Source organism: Rhinolophus sinicus, chromosome 16, assembly GCF_057876585.1.
Source record: "Rhinolophus sinicus isolate RSI-liver-muscle chromosome 16, RSI-T2T, whole genome shotgun sequence".
Lineage (NCBI taxonomy): Eukaryota > Metazoa > Chordata > Mammalia > Chiroptera > Rhinolophidae > Rhinolophus > Rhinolophus sinicus.
This window is the reverse complement of record NC_142516.1, coordinates 145,468,773-145,476,517: the sequence shown is the minus strand read 5'-3', so window position 1 is coordinate 145,476,517 and position 7,745 is coordinate 145,468,773.

Sequence of the window (7,745 nt, the reverse complement as noted above, 5' to 3'; positions counted from 1 at the left end):
ACTGGAGGGCAACTGAGACTGGGGCTCAGGCTGCCTGCGCCACTCAGCCAATAGACCGACACAGGAGTTGAGCTATAGGATAAGCATTTATCATCAGAGCACCAGTGATCTGGGAAGGCAGCAGGTTAACACCTTCAAAGGCAGACTTAACATTCTCAGACCGGCTCAGGGCATTTAAGGGAAAATCTGGACTTTCCTCCAGATGCTACGTGATGGTTACGGGGGTCTGCATGGAGCCTTCCCTCTGGCAACATAGTTCTCTGATGGCATCAGCGACCCAGGAACAATGATGAGAATAACTCGGAAACAGTGCTAGACCACAGAGATTGTGCTCAATAAGCCTACGGGTATTAATCATAAGTTTCAGGGAAATTTTCTAAAACAGGGAACTGGGATAGGGGACATCTCAAGCTCAAGTCACAGGGGGATGATCTATTGTTAAGCTATAGGAAGGTCAAGGAAAGGTGAGGCCTGAGGGCGATGCGAGACCTCAACTCTGAGGTCCCAACCAGGCCCTGCTTCAGTCATAGGTAAAGGTCCAAACAAATCCATAGATTGAGTTTCCCCAAAGACATGAGCTAGAACGTTCATAGTAGCCCTACTCATAGCAGCGCTAAACTGGAAACTATCCAAATGTCCTTCAAGAGAAGAATGGGTAAATATATTGTGATCTATTCACACAATATAATTCTATCCATCAGTTAGGATAATGATCTACCATTGACAAAGCTAATGCTGAGTGAAAGAAGCCAGACACACAAGAGTACATACAAAAGGCCAAGCTAATCAATCTGTGGTATTGGAAGTCAGGATGGTCTCTATCCTTGGAGTGCGGGAGAGCAGAGACTGAAAGGGTCACAAGTATGCCATACTTCAACATAAAGCTGAAACAAACAAACAAACAAACAAAAAAATCCCCCCCACTTCTGTTCTAGTAAGAACAGGCTGGGAGAAGATATATGTCCTGGCCTAGAGAAGGCAAGAGACAGAAAGATAACACTAGACTTGAGAAGACATCGTGGGGGAATAAAGCAGCGAGTAGAACTGGGGTGTGTGGAGGACAAGCTCTAGAAAGGAGGGTGGGAGATGGCTATTTCACCTTTATTGTTTTAACAGGGGTTGGCTCCGTTAATCATCCTGTGATTTAGTAATTGACATTCTGTGGTTTAGTGATACTTTTTAAATGTCTAAAAATGTTAATCTCTGTGAACCTTTGTGGGGACAGAGTCCCAGGGAGCAGTTTCCAGACTCTGGGCCTCCCATACAAAGGTGCTGGTTTGGTTATTAGATGGCCATCAGTTGTAATCAGATGGCCATCCACTGTAGCTGGGTGGCCATAAGCTGTAACCAGTTAGCCATTAGTCACTAATATAACTTCTGTGGCTACGCTGGCGGGTTGGTTGATTGGCAAAGAAGCAGACGGCAGATTGCGGATTGTATAGCTCCTGCTTCCTGTGTCTCCAACCCAGCCGCCAGCAAGGGAACCCCCTATCCATGGCTCCGTGGGTGTTCCTTTTTGGCCTCACCGTATCCTGAATTCTGGTGGGGGAGTGGGACCAGAGACCCTGCATTACAACCTTTAATAAGGTACTCTTTTGTTAATTGATTCTAGATAAACCTTCAAGAAAATCCTCCTAATTTAGAAGGCAATGTTTGTGTCCGTTTGGTTCCATAGTTACCCATAAACTTAAAATGGAAAATTGATTCATGTATTTTACTACCGTCTCTGGCTGTCTGTTGTGAACTTGATAAAATTTTTGCTGTTTTTGAGTTTACACATAGAATCTTGATGAATAATAAATTTCTAGGAATCCTTGACATACCTTGTGGTAGATTGTATTATTGTTCTCAATTGAATTGCTTCCTAATCCCCTGTGAAGGGATTGTATAGCCACAGCTGTTGAAATTGCCCTGCAGTATTTCCTGTTGAAGAAGCATGCCTTCAGCTTGGGTGTCAAAGCCATGTGGATTGCTTTGGCCAAATAAATGTTAGTGATGGTGATGATATGATACTTCTAAGCAGAAAGCTTTAGGAATCATTGTGTGTTTGCAGCACATTTCCCCCGTTTTCCCTTTGCTATGGGAATGGCTAGTCCTAGGTAAGAACTCACCATTCGTCTTTTCTTGGAATGAGAAGACACATTGAGCTGAGTGACAGCTGACCACAGCCAGTATGAGCAAGAAATGAACCTTTGTGTCGTAAGCCACTGATATCTGGGGTGGTGGTGGTGGAGGGGCTTTTGTTACATAATACAACCTTGCAAAACCTGTAACTTATCTGCCATAGTTTTCAAGCCCATCAGATAAGTGTTTCTTATGAATTTATAGGAATTATCCCTGTTATGGGCTGAATCATGTCCCCTTCCAATTAATATGTTGGAATCTTAACCCCCATTACCTCAGAATGTAACCATATTTGAAGAGAAGGTCTTTAAAGAGGTGATTAAATTAACATGAAGTCATTTGGGTGGGTGTAAATCCAATTTCACTGATGCCCTTACAAGAAGGGGAAATTTAGACACAATGAGAGATACCAGGGGTTTCTCTGAGGACACAGAAAGAGAAAAGCCATCTGAGGACACAGAAGGAGGACAACCATCTACAGAACAAGGAGAGAAGCCTCAGAAGAAACCAAACCTACCAACACCTTGGACTTACAACCTCTAGAACTGTGAGAAAATAAGTTTCTGCTTTCTAAGTCACTCAGTCTGTGATATTTTGTTATGGCAGTTCTAGCAAACTAATACAACCCTTAATGAATCAAATGTTCTCAATATGGTACTAAATTTGAACAAGGCATTTCCTTTAAAAAAATTGGAGAACTTGGATTCCCACCTGAGTTTTTTCACTGTTCCTCAAATTCTCACTTTGAATCTTTAACCATGTGCTCACATCATCAAGAACTGGCTGAAACACAGATAAATCATTTCAAAGAATGGATCAAGACTTCAGCTCTTTATTTATTTACATAGAGCTTTATTCCATCAATAGATTAAGAAAAATTTGGCTGAAAGAGAGTGTCACTGGGATCTTAAATTATTAAACTATCATCTGCCAAGCTTTAGTAAGTAAAATTAGTAGAATAGTAAGATTATGACATTGTAAGATAGAATAATAGTCTATGACGTTGTGAGAAAGGTATATCACCCCCATTTTACAGGTGAAGTAACTGAGGCTTGGAGGAATTGAAGTATATGCCCCAGATCACACAAGCCGTATGTGGAAGACCTGGGGATATTATCTCCATTTGGGGGGTGGTTTTTCTTTAGAGCCTTGGATCAATTTGGACACAGTGTTGGTATTAAATAAACACTAAGCGACTCATATCACATTGCGTTGTCATTTCCTATTGTCAGTGAGAGGAGGGGTGGTGCAGACATTTATTCCCATTCAGTGTGTGGACTGTCCCCACTCTGGTGCCCATACATACACAGACCATGTCCCCTTACAAAATTCTCATGACTTGGCAGCAAAAAAATACCTGAGACTTTGATAGCTGTATCACAGAAAACCTAGTATTGCCCTATGGCTTCAGGCTGATTGTATGTTAGTTCAGTAGCACCTCTACCATTCACCCTGACCAGCCCATTTAGCAGGAACTTTCTAAGAAACTCAACTCCCCTTCCTCACATCTGAAGTTTTGGCCAACATCTCAGCCAGATTGAGCACATGTTACTGCTAACTCTTCCCTCCTGTTGATTACTTCTCAAGGCACCCTACTACATGCCTTCACCTATTCCATCACCATGTATCCCAAATGCATCCTATAACTGCCTCATGACTCCCCCACTCCAGCCACCATTAGTACATATCACCTGAAGCCCATCCTCCTGACTTCCAGCCTTCCTCCCCATAGTCTGTCTTTAAAAGCTATCTTTAAAATAAAACAAAAGAAACAAAACAACCCAAACTAAAATCGTTAGATTATCCCAATCCCAACTTAAGTTCTCCAATATGTTTCCATTGATATTAGGGGTGTGAATTTCCTCACTTCATTTAAGTCTTCCTCAAATATAATTCTTCAGAGAAGCTTTTCCTGATGACTTTGTTTAAAAAAGTACCCCATGCCCCTGTATTGAATCCTATTAGTCTGCTGTTTTTTTAAAGCCCTTACTATTACTGGGAATCTATTGTATATTTATTTGTTTACTTTTTTATTATAAGTTTCCACCTATAGCATTTTGCACCTGCTACTATAGCCGAGTACCACAAACTGTTCCACACAGTTCTGGAGGTTGGAAGTCCAAGATCAAGGTGTCAGCAGGGCTGCTTCCTTCCGAAGGCTGTGAAGAAGAATCTGTTCCAAGCCTTTCCCGTCGCTTTTGGTGGTTTTCTGGGAATCTTTGGCCTTTGTTGGCTTGTAGAAGCATCACTCTAATCTCTCCCTTTAAGCTTACAAAACATTCTCCCTGTGTGCATGTCTGTCTCTGGGTCCATTTCCTCTTTTTATGAGGACACAGCCTCATTGGATTAGAGCTCACCCTAAAGACCTCACGTTAATTTGATCATCTGCAAAGATCCGTAAGGCCACATTCTGAGGTGCTAGGGGTTATAACCTCAACATATAAATTGGAGGGGGGGATACAATTCAGTTTATAGCACCACCCCTGTGAGTTTCTTCTGGGCAGCGTTCTCCCTTACTCATTACTAGAAAAGTGTCAGGTAAGGAGAACATTCTTTTTCTACACACATTCAATTAGACTTTTGCTTAGTCTTCTGTATCAAGGTGTGAAAACCCGTCATGGAGGTTTCCATGGTTGACACCCGTAGGCAGTTTTCCTCCATCCTGATTGTATAAATCATCCTCGTCTGCCCTTCCTGCCAGTCTATCAGTGTTACTGTGAGATTGGGATTTACTGTCCTTGATTAGCACCTTTCCCCCACTGCTCTTTGGCCTCAACTTTATTGCCAACCCCAACCTCATAAGTGCTTGAGTGTGGTTTCACTTTGGCTCCTCTCTACAACTGCCTGGATACTTCTTGTCTCTCGTGGCCCTCAAGGAACTGGTTATGCCCACTATAGCCTGACATCTCACACATGGAGAGATGCCCCAAAAGGTGGTTTTATGGCTGACTGGACCTTTGGGGAGATCAAGGGCATGGCCATTGCACCAATTGTATGTCAATCATGTTACAATGCACATGGTCACAGTACTATGGAAAACAAAGTTCAGCGTAACAACCTCTTTAATAAAACACATACCCTCCAACACTGAAACAGTCGGGTTCTGGTAATAGACCTTTTCAAGTGGCAGGGACAGCTGATTAAGTGGATGAAGACTACACTGGAATGTGCCCTTTGGTTGTGTCTTCTTTTTCATATTTTCTTCCTTTGGTTCCCTTCCAAATACCATCATCTCTTTACCATCTCCATGTACTCTAGCCCCTTTCAAACTTCCAGTTTGGGGAAAAGCTAAGACAAAAAACGTGGATAGACCATCTTTCCTTGTTTTCCTCTGCACTTCTGAGATAGGTTTGGCTTTTCAAAAGGAACTTTATTAACTACAAGGAGAGAAAAAAAACAAATGAAATACAGGAGACCCTAAAAATAGGCAAGTTGTCCAGGCTTTTAAGGATGTAAAAGGGGTGCCAAGGATGGGGAGAGATAGTGCCTGAGATAGGAAGGGAGGATGAGGACAGATTCTCAGATATTTGAGTGATGTGTGAAAGAATTTAGACTTCTTCCTACAGAGGGTTCTGATCACGGCAATGGAATTGAGGAGCATAAATGGATTTGAGACACTACTTAAGATTAGAAACAAAGAACAATTGATAACTAGTTGCCTTGTTAAGGCAGAAGGACTTTGATAAGCATCAAGTTGCAGTTTGATAAGCATGACTCATCTTTGATGAAGCACAAGAAAACAAAAGTTATTGGAATAAAAAGTAATTTTTTTTCTTTTTTGGAGGGTGCATGTTGAATATGACTTTTGGAACATTTAAACAAAGATAACTTATTAAGCAGTAATTTATATTTTAAATTTAACTTCATAATTTTTACAACTGATAAATATTTATTATAAAGGGTTCAATTAATGTAAGCAGGTTAAAAGGAAGTAAAAAAAAAATGTCCAAATACCAGACCCCAGAAATAACCTTTGTTAATATTGAGTGTCCCTCTGCATGTGTTTCTATGCAGATAAACAGAGGGAAGGATAAGGTCTTTCTGTCTGCGTAGAAAAAGATAAGCTTACAAAAATGGCATCTTGTATGCATGCTCTTGTAAAAATTAGATGTATTAAAATTATTTCATATGAGTTTAATAGAAAAATATCAAATAAAGGAATTATAGAACTTCATATGAATATTGAGGGAGTATTTTGAAAGCATGGGATGTTGAATGCATTTAAAAACACATTGAATTTTATGCATTGTTGACTCCCTAGTATGAAAGATAGGAAAACCAGCATTCTCACATTTCTTCCCTGCCTGACTTCCAGCTTCCTAATTATATTAATTCATATATACTGAGTACCAACTATGAGCCAGGAACGAATGTAGATGTTTGGGATACCTCAGTGAATAAAATGACCACTAAACTGGATTTTTGCCCCCGTGGAACTTATAGTATATTCAGGGGGAGATAGAAAATAAATAATGAAGGTAAACATGATAATAATTTAGTAAGTAAAAAATAAAATAGAGAAACAAAGGATAAGAAACAGTAGGAGTGCCATGTGTGGGATGAGAAAAGAAGGTTGTATTCTTAAATGATTCGTTGAGAAGGCAAGACTGCAGAAAAGAGGTGAGTGGAGTGAGATAACTATTTTAGGTGCTGGAAAACTAGATTAACTCCCTAAGGGCAAGCCTGGCAGTTCTAGGACCAGTGAGGAAGGCAACACTGCTACAAGGGAGTGAGTGAAGAGGAGAGTAATAGAAGAGGACAGAAGTTTACAGGATGGAAGAGTTGATCAAGGAGAGCTCTATAAGCCATTTTAAGGACTTTGCCTTATACTTTTTCTGACTATGGGTCACATATTCTTTTTCTCATTTCAGTCATTGTAATATTTACATTCTGTTTCATAATTATAATTTTCACAGATGTTTATCTTTTAAAATGGATTTAGTGCCTATTATCAATCATTCTATATTAGTGTTTTACTTTCTAATGCGGTGTAACAAAATACCTCAAAGCTTAGTGATGTAAAACAATAACCATGCCATTATCTCTCATGATTCCATGGGTTGACCAGAACATCTAAGATGGCGCATTCACATGCTGGCAGTTGATGCTGGCTGTTGGCTGGAAGCTCAGCTGGGGCTACCAACTGGAGCAACTACACATTTCCTCTCCATGTGGCTAGCACCCCTTACAGAATGGCATTTAGAGCATCCCAAAAGTTGCCAGTCCCCTTAAAGTCTAGGTCTAGAACTGGCACAGTGCCATTTCTACTGTATATACTAGGAGGAGGGAAAGGATTGGTGAAAATGACAAAAAAATTGTAGCCAATTTTAATTCACCATAGGTAACTTCTCTCTTTTTGAGTTTTCCTTTCATTTAAAAAAAATTTTTGATTTTCTTTTTAATTGTATGTATTCCATTGACTAGTTTTATCTAGAAGGGCTCATGATGCTTACATTATCTCCTCTTTCCTGTTTGAGAATGTATATCTTTATTGCCTTTCTATTGGAATAACAGCTTGTCTATGTGAAATATTTTTGTTTTGCATTATTTCCTCAGACTTTTCTGGACATTATGTATTCTCTTCTGGCACTGATTATTGCTGTGGAGAAGACTGAGACTGG